Raw genomic sequence first — 16,800 nt, 5'->3', positions numbered from 1 at the left:
CTTGTCCTCATTCCAAGAAGAGGACCTGGCTTCTCTAGGACCAAAGAGCAACTCTGAGCAGGCAAACCTATGGGAAGGGCTTGGGGGAAGGAGCCAGCCTCTCACTGTAGAGCAGCAGGATGAAGGCAAGTGCCTGCCCCCACCTCCAGCAGCTCATTGCCCTGAGGAGAGCAGGAGCAATGATGCAGGGCTGAGAGGAGCTGCCTGGCGCAGGTTGAAGCCACTGGAGGCTCCGCTGGACCAAACCTTAACTCAATTGCACAACGCAGTGATTGCATTAGGGCCAGGTTTCTCTGCCCGTCCAGGCCAGCTCATTTCCTCCAACTCTAATATCAAGAAAACAAACACATAGGTACAGCCCCCTCAACCCCCCTTTCAGCAGTACTAGATGGAGGGAGGGCATAGCGAAGGACAGGACCACTTGCCCCATAACCCAGTGCTAATAGAAACAGGTATACTATAGAAGTGAAAAAACAAAGCTCAGAAAAATATTTTCAATACAGGTATGTGTGGAGGGCATTGAATAAAAATTTATATACATATATATATATATATATATACACACACACACACACACATATATAAAAGGAAGTGTCAGAAGTAGCTGAACACACAGTGCTTCAAAACGCCCAGAAAATTAACTGGAATCTAGTAATCTTGGCTCCCCTCATGCTTTTTCAGGCTTCTGCAAGCAGGAGTAGATGGAAAGGACCAGGAGGCCAGGCTTCAGCTAAGCACTGGCCTCCTGGGTTTCATCACACCTGTGCTGGGATTTCAGTGAGCAGCCCCCCCACCCTATGACTCACTGCTGTCAACTTGAAGCTTTAGCACCCAAGGGGGACAGCTCCCTTGCTCCCCTTCCAGCCCAACAAGAAGAGTCTGGCTTTCTCCTCCCTCTAGGAATCCGGCCCCATGGCTCAGAGAATGCTCCTTTCCAGGGTGCCTACAGCTCCCTGCTGTGTGTGGGCCATAGCACGTGCTCCTCTACCCAAAGAACCAGATGCATTGTCTGTGACACATTTAATTGTCTAAAACTCCACATTAAAACCACAGAGATTCATGCACACAGGGTGCTGCCTACAGCACAAACTCCCATCCCAAACTGGGCTTTTGCAGGGCTCTGGCAAATGCAGTCCCCCCTCCCCCATAGAGAGCAGTTCCAGCCCTAGGCACCTTCTTAATTCCCCCAGCACAGCACCAGGCTGTGACCAGGACTGCCCCAACACCGCTTAGCGCCCCCACACAGTGCAAGATGGATATGTGGCTTCTCCGAGATCTATCACAGAGCACAAATGCTCTTCAGCAGAGGTGAGAGCAAGTACCCAGAGCTGACACAGCAACAAAAAAAGACAGCAGGACAAGTTCATCACATCACTGCTGGAGCTGGTGGTTTGTACGGAGCAGCCACTCAATAGTTTCCAGCAGATAGGCCACACTCTAGTGCCAAGCAATGCTCTGGAAGATGTTGATGTGCTCCATGAAGATCTGAGGGGGGAGATACCAGTGAGGGAGGGCTGCCCAGCACACCTCATGCATGAGCCAGGGAAGATGGAAGCTGGAGGGGACAGGGGGGAGAAGGCCAGGCCAGGAGAAGTTCTGCAAGCTGGTCAGGCAGGACTGCCTGGGTTGAGCACAAAGCAACGAATAAACAGCCAGAAAGCACAGAGAGATGAACTTGTGCCAGATGGGCTGAAAGGGACAAGTTATCACTGGGTTTTTCACTGGCTGTTACAGAGGAGCTGCTGGCAGGAGGCTGGATCTGGTGGCAGGATGCACACATACCTGGGAAGAAATGGTGAGGGCAAAATCTCCAGCACAACTGCAGTACACAGGCATAGGTGTCTCCTTCACACCATGACACTTCTTGCACACCTAGAGGCAAAGGAGTTTTAGCTGGGATAGCAGACAAGGCTGAGCAGCTCAGTCCTTTGACAGGGCTCTCTGGGGACACACCGCTGACATCAGGTCAATGGGTCAAGCCTCAGCCAGCCAGCAAAAGGCTGCAGCTATGTGCTGAGAAGAAGTGGAGAGCGCTCGAGCCAAACTCTCCTCATCATATCTCCACTGCATCACATCAGTCAGAGAAGTAAGGTTGGGCTGCTCGGTTTCAAGGAGCAGAGAGCAGCTTCAGCCCTCCTGCTGCAGCCTGCCACATCAAGGGCAGGCTCCCGCAGCACGGCCACCCAGCACTCATCAAGTCCTGCAGCAGGTAGGCCATTAGCTTCTTCTGCAGCGCTTCCACCAGTGCCATTTCAATGGAATCCAAGTCATACTGGGCCTGGCAGTTGGAGCATACCCAACTGGGCAGCACTGACCCATCCGAGGGGCAGAGAGAAGGGAGATGAACACCAGTGTGACTCTTCCCAAGAGAAAGCACGGTGCAGCCTCAGCCCTCGCAGCCTAACAAGAGCATTCAGAGAGCCCCAAGTGCCAGGAAGCCATAACCAATTTCGGGAGGGGATAAAGCATCAGCCAAAGCACCAGCACACCTCAAACTGTCACAGGCAGCTAGGAAAGGGGATGAGCAGAAAATAACCTTGAAGGGAGGTTTATCGCTGTCATGGAACCAAGCAGACCTTCAAAGCAAAAGGACTGAGAGAAAGATGGACAACATGTGAGTGAATGACAGGCCGAGAGCACAACCATGCTAGGGCCTCTGGTGTCCCCAAGAGGGCCTTAATGCATGCAGCCAGGGCAAAGGGGATTTCCTGGGAAAGGAAGGCTGTACCTGCGAGAGGGCAGGGTCCTTGCACAGGTCCAAGTCCCTGCAAAAATTGTACTTCCTGCAGATGACTTCAGGGAGCATGTAGGAGCAGCAAGGGTCCCGAAACTGGGCTTCTTCTGAGAACTCACCCACCTCAATGAGGCGCAGCAGGTCCCGGCGCAGTTTGTTTACTTGGTTAGTTATACTGGCATCCAGGGACAACACCTACAGGAGACAGTGTTAGGTAAGGCCACCAGCAGAGAAGACGGTCCTCACGGGGACTCACTCTGATGCGAGTGCTAGCTGGGCAAAACAAACTGATTGTAGAATTGCAACAGATTCTTAAAAAAAAAAAAGAAGAAGAAGAAAAAAAAAGAAGAATGCACAGCCCACCCCACTAACCTTGCAGACGTATTTGATGAACTCTAGAGCTGGGTTGTTGAGTGGCAAGTAGGAGCCAGGTAGCACCGAGAACATGTCTGAGGGCTCAGTGGCATTATGGGAACCAGCCATCTTCTTCTGGATCTTCTGAGTGACGGTGAAGAAGCTCTGCGTGAGCTCGTTGGTCACATAATCCGGTGAGAAAGTGATCACGCCTGGAGAGGAGGAGCAGAGAGAGCTCTTGAGCCATACGGAAGCATATGCGGACAGCAAGGTGGGCAGCTCTCTTCCTGCTGCAGGACTGGCCCAGCAGTGCTGCACACAGCTCTCCCATGGCTAACTGTGGCTAACCGTACTCACCAGGCATGGCTCCCGTCTCTCCCAATGCCTCCTGGGACACCTGGCTCGTGGCCCTCCTCTTGATGGGAGCGCTCCGAGGGGCATTGTGCTGCAGCTCCTCGCTCCTCCTTCATGCTGTGGTACACAGCCACAATGTAGGCTGCAGAGACACGTAAGAAAAGCTCCAGATGCAGTCCACGATGGGAGAGTGGCACAAGCACGACTGTGCTTGTCGACTCTCCTGGGGCACCAATGACTAATCAGGAACTAGTGACCTTCTTCCCCTCTCTGAGAGAGTTCACACTGGCGCTGAAACCACCCAAACAATGATATTTACAGACATGGAGGTGGTTCCTTCTGTATCACATCCAGCACAGTGCAATCTTTGACTGTAAGGGGTTCTTTGGATCAACATCAGAACCTTCTCAGTAGCACAGAGAGCTTCAAGAAGCTGTGGGGAATGCTGTGGATATGGCTTGGGCAGCAGTAGGGTGCGGATAGCTCTAATCACCAGAGGTAACATTCAAAGTAGGACCAGGCGAGCAGCAGACTGCACTCACCCAACACAATCCTGAGGAAGCAGTTCTGACAGGAGGCAGCCTGGCGGAGAAACTGCACGATGTTCCAACTATTCTCTAGCAAGTCCTCCACATTTGCTTCTCCATCCTCCTCCTCTTCTTCCTTGTCCTCCTCTTCCTCACTGTCCTCATCCAATACTTGACTCTTGCTAGAGTCCTGCTGGAATGGCGCACAAGCCATGCCCAGGCTTTCGGTTGGTGATGTCGTAGCAGTTCCCTATATCCAAACCAATAGCTCCCTGCTCAACTCAACCCACTGCACCCCTGTCTCTGCAGGACTGAGCACTTCCCATCTCTTACCTCCCCAGAGTGGACGCTAGAACGCACTCTTCCCTTGATACCTTCGTAATTTGCTGGATCCATCCAGAGCAGGAATTCCCAGCAGCGGCAGAAGGAAATAGTCAGAGAGTGAAAGATCTCCTTTGAGTGGATGCTGGAGGCAAGAGACTGCAGTCACACACAATGTTGGCATCTTCCCTAGCTAATAACCTTCTCCATGGGAGGCAATGAGGAGCAGGCGATGTTAGCAAGAGAGCAGTTCACTTCTCACATCCAACCATGCTTCAGCAAATGGACTCAGTACAGAAGGCTGCAGAGCAGTCATTAGCAGAACTAAGGGCTGCAGAGGAATCATACCCACGCTTCAACTGCCTCTTGTGTCAAGATGCCTGTCTTAGGAGCCTACACATCATAGTATTCTAGAGATGCCTGCTGGATCACATCAAAACTGATACTCACGCTGGAACCTTCTTCCATGTCATTGATGTGATGGGACTGTAACACTGTGTTTACAGCCAAGCTCTGAATATCCGGCTCCAGGCACACTGTGAACAAACACAACCTGTCAACGGGCAAGCAGGGCAGAGAACCAGCAAGGACACAATCCCCTCTCCAGGTATGATGAATGCACCCACTTGCCAGGACTTTCCACAAGTTGTAAGAGCTCTTTACAGGTCTTGCTGCATCTACCGAGTGCAACATCAAGATATTCATATCAGGAAATGGTGAAAGCCTATATGGTACTGCAGCAGCACGGGAAACTGTGCTGCTCTCCAGACTGCCACACACCTTGTATTACAGGCTTTAAAGGACACTTTTGGCACATGGCCAGACCTCTCCCCTCTCTGGCTGTGATGCTATGTATGGATGGCCCCATTCACTGCACAGCTAAACAGCATAGCACCTTCCAACAAAACTTGGATCTACTTCCCCTCCAGGGGCCACCAGCTTTTTCTGGAAACTGCAGCAGAGGTGCTCAGAAGAACTATCAGTCAGCTTGTTTTGCATCACAGAAAGATTCATCCTAGCGACCACCAGAAGTGATCTTCTGAATGCTGCTATGAGAGGCCACAAACTAGGAAATAATCTGTATTTAAATGCCTACATGCATTTTCTTCTATTGCATACAGGACCTTCTATCCCCAGGAGATGCCAATTGCATATATCCTGTCCAGATCATCATTGCTCAACTTCTGAAGCTGTCAGCAACTGCAGAACTGCTCAGATACTCTTCTGCCACTGCAGCCATCCTTCTCCTGAGCTCATGGAAGAGCACTTAGCTCTGCTCCCACTCAGTGCTATCCTACCTGTGGAGTAGCAGCCAGGGTTGCTTATCTCCACTGAGGCTCTCTTGTCAAACTCCATAACTAAATGGTTATCATCAGCCTCTTTACGCCCCAGCTCTGGGCGGGCCGTGGGTGAGAGCCACAGCAAATGGTTGTGGCAACGGACGTGGCGGGAGAAAAACAGGTCAGAACCAAAAGGTAGACATGTCATCAGGGAGATTCCCAATGGGGATGTGGTAATATCTGAGGAAAGGAAAGAGGTACAGTCATCGGCGTAAACACATCAACAGAAGAACTGTGCCAGCATCATATTTGCTTGTCCCAACAAGGGCAAAAGCACAGAAGGTGAAAGCATCTGGCCTCATCTTGGCCTCAGGCTCCCGCAATCTCCCTTTCCCACCCAAGCACGAACAAAGTAACCTCTCTAGGGGAATGTGGCCACCTCAGGCACCTGCCCTCCTCAAAAGCCTGGGATAGGCACGTGTCCAAGTTGAGGCAGTGGCGGATCACGCTGCAGGCTGCACGGCGCTGCCAGTCCAGGACTGAATAGCTGACGGCATCTGTTACTCGGACAGGGACCAAAGGAAACTCCTCGATGATGGGAATCCCACTTGCCAGTCGTTTCAAGTCCCAGTTAGACTGCACAGCAAGAAGTGTGGGGCCCTGGCGCTCATCCTACACAAAGGAGGAGAGGACATGCCCTGCTACATCCCTTCAGCCGGCACCTCTGCTCAGCAGGAAACCAGCTGTGTGAATGAGTGCTCACATGCCCCATTCCTGTAGTGGTCCCTGGTCCTCCACACAGTAGAGACAGTGTACTCAGAGTCTCTTGAAGCACCTCCCACTGAATAACCAGCTCCACAATTGAGAGCTGGGGTTTGGGGGTATGATCTAGCCTCACTGCTTGCATTGCGCTATGTAAACTCACCCCAGGCAAGCCAGAGCCCGCAGGCAACATCCATTTTTACCCTTCAACTTTGGAGCACTAGCTGTGTGCAGAGAGCTATGCTTAGAGGCTGTTTGAACTGCTGGACCAATGCCTTCCATGCAATGTTTTCCTCCTCCCAGGTACCTGCGCTGACAAGGTCTCAGTGGGGACCTTCCTCATGCCCTCAGCTCATACCTTGCAGCCCTGCAGGAGCCGCTGAATGGCTCTGTAGACTGTCTTGAGGTCGGTCTCAGCACGCACTTCAAAGGTGTGCTTGTCTGGAAGCAGTAGTTCTTCACCCACTTTTTCCAGCACAGCACTGCGCTCCGATGAGTACATGTTGGTGAGGTTTGGCATCTGGTTGCTGCGTACCTGTACCAAATGCAAACGTGATCAGAGGGAACAGGGTTCAAAAGAGACAGGCTCCAGGCTGCAAATTTCAAGGAAGCTCTTTCCTCTACACATCACAATGCTTCACGTGACAGTTGAGGAACAGACCTGCTTGGTACACTTCAAAATACGAGAATCCCTGCTGCACAGCAGTAGACATCTGTGTCTGTGCAAAGAAACCGCTCAGCTCCAAACCGCTGCCTGATCCCCTTGCGTTCCCTCCCAAGCCTTTAAGCCCTACTCTTACCGTGTCCAGCACGAACACTGCAGCTTTGCGCTGAGAGGGGATGAAAAGGCCAAAGAGAGCTTTGTTGCCCTGGGAGCTCTGGTAGAGGTAGATGTGGCAAATACTTCCTAGAGACACAGAGCAAACATGCAGCATCAATAGTATCTTCAAGCTATTTGGTCCTGGGTACACAGACAAGCCTTCTCCTAGGGTGCCTTACCTGGCTCCAGCTAAGTAAACTGAGCCAGAGAGCGCATTTCCAGGTGTTCAGTGTCAAAAGTGTCAGCCTCTCGCCCTGTGAGGTGTCTGACAAGCTGCCTGCTGACCATGCACACGCAACCCAGCTGGATCAGGGCTCAGAATAGTAACGGCACCTGTAGTGACAGGGACACTGAGATAATTCTCAAGCCACCAAGTTTTGAACTGCTTAACGAATCAATATCTTCATTAAAAGCAGGCATCCCAGCTGCCCATCTTCATTTCAGACTTACAGCATTAGAAGCACTAGTACATTTAATCTTGGTCTCACTGCTTTCGTATGTCTACTACTGAATACAGTTTAGGTTCTTCTTTGCTCTTTCTGAACTTTAAAAAGTGGTATCCTATCCTTCTTTATGGAATACAGAGGTTTTATCACTGCATCCTGGCCTATGTACATGCCACATGCTGGGGTTTTCCTCATCTTTACTCGAAAGAACTCCCATACCTTTGCAGTTCAACTGCTAACAAGACGGTTCTGGTTTGGTTTAGAGGAAACTCACTCTTCCCGTTCAAGTGCCATCTTTTCCCAGAGTCTCCTAATTTCAAATAAATCTAAACCTCTTTCCCCTAAGGGGTTGGAAACCAAACAAGTATCTTTGCTCATATAAAACTGGGCACATTTCTGAGAAAGCTACTCGAGAGGGTCTTTCGTTTTAGCGTCTTACTAACTTGTTTCATTTTGAGCTCCCATGCCTCTATCTGTGCCATTGGTACACAGACCAGTCAGCTACCACTCAGCACTCCTTAAAGGATGAGGAAGGAAAACGAGCACCTGGAAGGGTTACCTGAGTCTCATACACTCCCTCAGCGTCTGGAGCAGACAGGTCTGCATTGATTTCATTGATGTGCTCTTGGCACGCGTCTTCAGGGACTGAGTAGTCGTAGAGATTGTAAACCAAGTTTGAGCGGGGCAAGATCCAGTTCACCTGCCAGGAAAACAGACACACTCAGCAGGGCACCTTGCTTCAGGCCATGCTCCTCCCAACAGCAGGGGAATCTTAAAGGGCAGCAAGGAGTTGTAGTTTGAGCCAGCCTTATGTTTCCAGAAACATGCTGACTCAGGAAGCAATCCAGCTGCTGGTGCTGGTCATTCCTAAGGCAGTTAGCGGGATTTATGCTTTGTCCACATTGCAGTAACTGTCAACCTGCTTTCTGGTCAGGCTGAGATTAGCAGCAGGCAAAAGGGACTGCATTAAGGTGCATTAGCAGGGCTGGACAGGGAGGTCTTGTGAGGCAAACTGCCTGTAGTATCTGCCCGCAGTGGCTGGAGCAACTTACATGAATTCAACCAGCTGTCTTCCCTTGTAGAAGCAGCAGGGTCAAAAACATGACCCCCACCTTCCTGTAGACAGCTCCCTCCTCTGGTTTTGCAACACGCTGATTGACATAGAACACTCTTGGGATGCTCAGTCTGATACAGTGCAGGTCGCTTCTGATCACTGCCCACAGCCTCAACCAGCCAGCCTGGCTGCTCTCAGCAATCTGCAGGACAGGGTGATTTAAGTTAGCTTTGCTGGAGAGATGCAACCCATTCTTAGCTCTTACATACACGCCATGGAGCACTTCTGGGATCTTCAAAGGCTCTACTACCTATGTCTTCGTTCTCCAAATAAGGAGCAACTGGTGACCACAAAGACAGCAGTGGACCCAAAGATTCATTGCTCTCAGCTCTGGCATCTCCACATCCTGCTATTGTCCTACAGGTATGGTGAAAAAAACTGTTCTGCCAGAGGAAACGTCAGAGCATGAATGAAGACAGCTCTGACTGATCTGTAGGCAGCACGTTGCATTGTGCTTCTGAAGGGAAGAGGACACCTGGTAAAGGCTCAAACACATCTCTTAGCTTTGGGCTAGCATTAGCTAACAAATTCATGCCATTGTCTGACTTTAGCCAAAGCATTTGGACATGCTGCATTAGGTGTCCCATCTCCAGCTCATGGTTACACACAGAGTCAAAGGCTGCATGTGACCTTAAACCAAACAAGACTTTTCTGGAAGATGAGAAGTGTCACAACAAGAGGCTGGGTCTCAGATAGCAGAGGCAACCAAGCATAACAAGAAATTAAGAAAATGCTTGGATTGTACCATCAACTTCTTCATGCTCGCATTGACTAAATCTAGGATTCAAGGCACACTTGCCCAGCTCCTCAGCTGAGCTTGCCCCACACAGGCTCTACATAGAAGTCCCAGATTTGCAATCAAGCACAATCACTTGAGGACCTCACTTCCTTACAAAGCTTCTCTGAGCCTGAGGCTATGCAGTCCCACATGACCTTCAAGGAGGTAAAACTAAAGTAGGATTGAGGTTAGCTGTCCCTGAAGTTCAAGGTTTGACTACAGGTATTGCAAACATGAGGCACAGGGCACTGAACAGGCCTCTGTGAGGGGTTAAGAGTGGGCCTGCCTTGCTGCCTGGTACCTGCACAATCTGCCAGGGCAAGTCCAGGATGCTGCGTGCCGTCCTGTACACGTAGCTGCTCAGTCCTTTGGAGAGGGTATCACAGATTATGCCTCCGCCTGTCATCACTCCACCATCCTCCAGGCGCCGCTTCTTCCGATGCTCCTGGTGCTGCCAAGCCTGCAGCTCCCATTTCTTCTTGTGGTAGCACAGCCAGACCAGATGTTCTTCCTAATCAGAGAGAGAGTACATGAACAGGAACCACAGAAATTAGCACGCATCTCCTATACATGAGGATCAAGCAACATAAAGCCGAGCCCTTCCACCTTCAGATCCTGATCATGTTACTGGCATAGCTGTGAAGTTGCCATTGGCCTGACTTTCTCTGCTAGTGGGACTCTCCCGGTAACATTTCCCTTTGTAGTTTTCAGTCATAGAAGCACAGACGGTTTCAATAAACATGCAGCTTGCTACGCCCTGTTCCCTAGCTAGCTAGGCAGATGATCATACTCCTAGGATGTTTCCTGGATTCCTCCTGCCCAGTCTACTTCACTTACCTTAGTAGTCCCATGGCAGCAGGTGGGTCCAGGATCTCTCGCCAGGACTGCGACAGTTCCAGATACTGGAACATCTGCTGGCTTTCCTCTGCCATACAGACCCGCTTCTGTTTATTTGCAACTGGAACCAACGGCTGAAGGGGCTTAGCAGCCCCCAAATCCTCTACGTCTCCAATCTGGGAGCTTGGTGTTCCCCCCTGGTGCTGGTTAGCAAGGACCTGAGAGAAACGACAGCAGGAAGTTTTGGGTGCTGAGGACACAGTATCAGCAAGAGAGGCCCATCAGCACAGCCAGCTCCTTTCTCTCACTCTTATTACCTGTCTCTTGCCTTCAGAAGTGAAGAGCTCATTCATTTTCTTTTGTCTGTGCACTCCCCGGAGTCTTCTAGCTTGCGAGACATGGAACAGTTCTCTGAGATCAGCTCAAACAGCTCTCAGTCAGGCATGTTGGCAGCCTGAAAAAAGGAACAAGGGGAAAAAAATCACTATCAGGAACCTAATGATCAAACCTCGTTGCTATTATATACATGGAACATTTAAACCGATTGATATGGCTGTCTTTATGAGGAGTTTGTGAGCAATCTCTGCTCCAGTTGCCAACACGACCTATGGAACATAGAGATCACGGACATGAGGTCTGCATCAAAACTCCTGCTGTGAATGCAATACTTTGAAATGATGTTGTACGGCAAACTCTTAGTGGGCCCAGCTCTGTAGTGCCAGATGCAAAATACAAAGGGGAAGTGCTCCCAATAAACTCCCAAGCAGAGCAGTCGCTCCGGCTTTTCATCTCTCCTGCTCCCCGGTTTGAGGCTCTGTTTTCTGGCATTGTCTCTGCTCTTGCTGGTTATTTTAAAGCTAATCTCTTCTGGCCTCCTCAGAAAAGATTCTGCAGGCAAATGGTTCTGCCATCCTCTGTCTCAGTGAGTGGCTCTAGAGAAAGTCCTTGGTGCAAGAGGGCCACCACGCTACCTCTGTGAAAGAGGTGACTGGAGGACAACGCTTACCCACAATTAAGCGGTAACAGCTGACAAAAGTGCTGTAACAACACGTCTGGTGCTAAAAGACCCTAAAGAGCAGCCCTAGAGAATCAAAGAGGCAGAAATTACATACAAACAGCCATCAGAGGCACAACGGACCAACCATTCTCGACAAAGTCCATCCTCCCTACAGTGTTAGGGTAGCTTTGACCTTCTCTGGCCCCAACCTGGCAAGACAAACATGCAGGGGATGCATATCCTGCAAACCCTACACTCACCTTGCTCTACAGTACATCCAACCAGTAATCAGCCACCTTGGCTACAGAGGCAGAGACCTCCTCCAGTGTGGTGCCTTTCAGAAAGGCCTCAAATACAGAAGACTGGAATATCTTCACCAACTGCAGCTCTCCCCATTGCTTCACCTCAAACCCTTTCAGTTCAGCCAAGGATCCATCTTCATTGAAGACTGCATACCTAGGATATAGACCAGCTTTTGCACAAGCTCTGTGCCAAGGAACACATCTCCCAGGATGCTGCTTACTACCCTCCTGCCAAAGTACTTCTAGTATTGCCAAACCAGGCAGCCACCAGGTAAATTAATCCAAGCTGTGGGGCTCTGTACTACCATGATCTAGGCATATTTACACAGCTAGAGACAATAACATCATGAACTACTTCACCTCCAGCTGCAAAAGCACATCAGCCTCTGCCCCCAACTTGCCAATTCTAACTGGCAAAATGTTCTTAAATGCACACAAATAAAGGGCAAGAAGTGAGAGTCAGGGTTAGAGGAGTAGAGAAGTGGAGTGAAATACTAGGAAAAGCCTTATACAGGAGAATGAAGCTTTGTTTGGAAAACAGGAGTGGACGCTGGCAAAATGGACTCAGAGGAAACCGGACATCGCTATCGAAACAACTATGACAACACACTGCCCTCTTTTCTTCTGTCGTGTTTCTTGGATTTCACATGCCTGCCAATTATTTGTATGGCTCAATACAACCATCACAGGAAGCTTCAGTGGAACAGAGTGAGACTCAAGCGTACATACTTTGTCACCCCTCCTCCAGGCAGTCTTTTCTTCCTCAGCTGGCAGCGGTACCTGCCAGCCAGCTCCACACTACTGCTCTTTCCACTTGGAGAGTGAGCAAGAAATAAGTGCACTTGCTGACATCCCAAGAATCACAGGAAAAAATCAAGGGCCCCTGAGATAAAGACTCCTATGAGCAGAGTTCATTCAGTGCTTGACATCCTCTTGACTTCTGCGATAGACTCCCTTGGCATGCAAAGGCACTCACAGTGGATGCTGGAGTTCATCCAACAGAGACATTCAAGCAGAAACATAGTCTTGTACGAACAGAGAGTGCTGGAGGACAGTGACAGTATTTTCTGAACCCAGACCCAGGTCTGTGGGCAGTCCTCTCGTGATTGCTCGTGCTCGTATTTAAGCAGGCTGCATGAGAAAGTCAGTGAAGTCAAGTGCAATTGCTTTTCTATACCATGATGGCACTGGCAAGATCCACTCCTTCCCCTAGATGGGGATTAAAGTGGAAACCTCTGGGAAAAGTATTACTAGAGGTCTGTAAACTTGAGAGAGGGACAGACAGAGATTAGTGAATTTAAAGAGAAAAGATAGAAAGAAAAATCAAAGTTTGCCTGCGCATCTCAGAACCAAACAGGGAGACCGTGACTAATCAGAAAGTTTGAGAAGTGCTGTTTTACTGTTATCTTCAGAAATTTACTGTCAGATGTGTCAATTAAGGCCAGGGCATAGCTGGATTCAAAGACTGATCTCATGCAGGGAACTTGCCGTTTAAAGACAGCATGATCTCGGTGGTACGCAGCAACAAGCAAACCAAACATGCTGCCAGCTCCAGAGGACTGGCAACATGGGGCAAGGACTAACACGCCTCAAATGTAGTCAAGGAAAAGGACCCTCAAGCCCTTCCCTTGGGAAGTGGTGATTTTTCAAGCTTTGAACTCTTACCTTTTCTTCAGCTTCTTGCCTTCCTCCTTGGACACTGAGAGGATCATGGCCAAGTAGGGCCCATCCACTTCAAAGAAGATGCTGTTCTCTAAGCGTGTGACATAGGTGAGAGAGGCTGGGTCCGCCAGCTCCTAGTACTCATCATTTGTGAAGCCTTCCTGCCGGCACAGCCCCAACAGAATAGCCTCACTCAACAGCTCGGCTGATTATACGAGCAGATAGCCCCCAGATACATCATCCTGTCTGAAGGGATCACTGATGGCCTTTGTTCCTTCCGGATGATGGGAAGGATCAATCCCTGCTCCCCTGAGGGAGCATAACTTACCCTATCTTAGCAGAGAATAAAGTATCCTGATTTCTTGTGACCAAGCAACTCCTTGGAAACCTACAGAACAATTTAGCAGGTAGGACTCAAACATGGGACCTGAAGAAAAGTGCAGGAGACTCTAAAGTCACTTCTTTTGGCTCATAGCCATAAATATCTGAGCAAGCAGAGCATGGGACCTTGTTGTCTTGACTCCTACTGCTTCTGGCAGTCTATGTACAGAAGCAGACACCAACCCTGGTCTCTTACACTATACCCTCTCTGCTATATCAGAGTCTCTCCTTCCACTCAAACGCCAGTTTGAGCTATGGGCTGTGCAGGGCAGAGAGTAGCTGTGTAGCAAGCAAAGCTGTCAGCCCCAACGTCCTGCTCATTACACAGGCGACCAGAGACAAAAGACAGGCTGTCCTCTGGGCTGAAGCCAACTCCGAGAACAAAGATGCATACTCCACTGCCAGTAGAGCTACTCCCTTCACATGAACTGCCTGATTGGCTTGCAGGCCTACAGAAGGCTAAAACATTTTCTTCCCTTTCACTGTTTTTACCAGACTGTACAGCTGGCTGGTACAGATGCCAGACTCACCTTCATGGGGATGTTCAGCATGGCACCTGGGTAGCAGATTGTCACCTTCGGCTTCTTTGCGTTGGTTGACTCGATGACAAAGTTTTCCGGGAAGCTGTTGGGAAGCACACACCAAATCCCATCTCTATCCAGTTCTAGAGGTCTCCTAAGAACGGAAGAAAAAAAAATCACCATCAGGAAGAGATTGGAAAATATGCCAAAGAACTGTTCTCTGTCCACAAGTCAGGCAGAGGCAGTGTCCTTTCTGCAAAGGAAGTCCTAGTCATACAACACCAGTTGCATTAATAAGCCATGGCAATGTCAGAAACCTGAATCTCCAGAACACCAGAGCTTCCACTGATTAATCCCACATCTATCCCACTGCTCCTCTTCTCTGCCAGTCAAATTCTGCCCTTACCCATCTGCTCACACTACATACAGGAGAACCTTTCTTCCTCAGCTCAGCACATACTCACCCAATCTGCTCAATCAGCTCCCTAGCCTGTGTGATCATATTTGCTCCAGTGAAGCACACAATCCCAGCCATTTCCACGGAGTACCAGCAAGCTCTGTGAATGGAGGAGGGACAGTCAAAAGGCTGCAGTGCTACCTCTTAAGCACAGCTGCGGGGAAGCGCATCAGGTCGTACAGAAAATAAAGTCTCAGGGCAAAAAAGACAATCACAGCAGCCCTCAGGAGATCATTTTCCTTTTCCTTCCCTGTGATACTTCACACACCCTGAAGAATCACCTATAGACAAACCCTGCCATTCATCGTCAATGCTACAGGGCCTTGTTTAGCAAAAGTCCCTGCTAAGGGGACTAATAAATAAGAAGTCATTAGTAGGAACAAAAAAAAAAGTGTTACAGGGATCACCTATCATCCCCCTTATGCTTCGGAAGCACGTTAAGAAGGTGAGAGCCTCACTAGAACAGCTCTGGTTTACAACGCTCCTTGCTGGAGGACTCCAGCAATGACCACAGGTGAGACTCACCCTTTACGCATGACATAGCCATAGAAAGAATTGAGGACACACTTGTGTGCCAGCTGCAGGGAGTCATAGAGGATTTCCATATTCTTGCAGCGCTTCACTTCAGAGGCATCGCCTGTCTCCACAGCCGCAGACAGCTTTTTCTTCCACACCTGATGGCAAGAGGCAGAGTCAGGACAACCCTACATTCCACTACAGGCAGTACCAACAGCCAGATATTCCCCCCACCTCAATCCTAATATGACACTGTGATCCTAGAACAGTATCAGTTATTAAGATAATTCCTCTTTCTTTCTGCTCTTTCTTTTGCATTTGAGGGGGGAGCGTTGGGCACAGGCATTATGCTATATTATGGCAGAGTCTTGCAGCATCAACTGTAACTCACACCCATAGTTAGAATTACCTAATCCCAGCAGAACTGCCATCCTACATCAATTCTGTCACACCACGTATTGTGCTGGCAAGAACTAAATGCTTGCAGCAAGAGATTAGATCGAGACTAACAGCAGAACCATTTCAGCAGAAAAGGCCTCCCAGCCACCTCCGTGATTCATGACAGAACTAGCAAGAACTGCAAAGCAAATGGCTCTTTATTAAACTCTTCCAGAGACAGAGTCCCAGCGTCTTGTCATTTCTTTCAACATATTAGCAACTACATTTCAGGCTCCTCCCTCTGCCACAAGACTCCAAACATTTGAGAACTAGAACATGCTGCTTCTTTCTCCTAGAATCAATCACTTCTTAGCCTAAGATCAACTGTTTCTCTGCTTGTCTCATCTTTCTCTTTGAAAAGTACCCTACACTGAACACAAACCAGATCACAAAATAGTTGAGCTGAGGATTTTCTAGATCCAGTAAAAGCCAAAAAAAACCCAGCTGTTTTCTTTCCTAGCACTGAAAGTGATTGCATCAGAGAGCTAGGAACCACTGTGGCAGCAGCTGTTTAGGATTCAGCAGGGGAAAAACCTGCACTTGCACCAGAGCTGTCAGGAAAGCTAATATTTCTTACTGACCATACAGATTGAGCAAAATGATCCTTTAGGGTTCAAGTTTTCAGTGAGAGGTGAGGACCTTCTAGCTTTGGCAGCACAAATAAAACAGAAATTCAAGCCCAGCACCTCATGCAGCCCCTTGAACTCACAGCGACGGTCTCTGAAAGCTCGTACAGTGTCTACATAGAAAGAGTTCTCTCGCTGGCAGATGGTGGTGACACGCTCCTCCACCTTGGTGACGTGGATCTTCTCATAAGCCTTGCGGCAATAATCTAGTAAAGGGAATAAACAGAGAAAGCTTTCTCAGAGATCAGTGCCCCACTATGGATGGGAAGGATGAACACAACGGCATCGGGCAAACCACACAGATCCACAGATCTGAAGCTTTCAAGGCACCAGTCTGAGAAAAATTCCATCAATGCAAATAAACATCATACCTAGGAAAGCAAGGAAGCAGACCTGCTACAAAGGCAAGGGGAGGAAGATACTAATATGGGGAGAAACAGCACCTCTCTATAGAGATGCAGAGGTGTGTGTGGGAAATAAATTGCCCATGAGGGCTCATCCACAAATTCAGGCTCTGCTCAGAGCCCCCACTAGCTAGATGCTTCTGCTGAGCAGTACCACTTTAGGAGCAAA

At 49.3% G+C, this 16,800-nt stretch overlaps 1 pseudogene; it reads right to left on the bottom strand.

The window, feature by feature from the left end:
- Positions 1-565: 565 nt before the first annotated feature.
- Positions 566-16,800, bottom strand: part of LOC134154867 (DNA polymerase epsilon catalytic subunit A-like) — a 32,190-nt pseudogene continuing 15,955 nt past the window's right edge.

The sequence above is a fragment of the Rhea pennata genome, unplaced genomic scaffold (assembly GCF_028389875.1).
Source record: "Rhea pennata isolate bPtePen1 unplaced genomic scaffold, bPtePen1.pri scaffold_47, whole genome shotgun sequence".
Taxonomy (NCBI): domain Eukaryota; kingdom Metazoa; phylum Chordata; class Aves; order Rheiformes; family Rheidae; genus Rhea; species Rhea pennata.
This window is presented reverse-complemented; position numbering and strand designations above follow the sequence as displayed.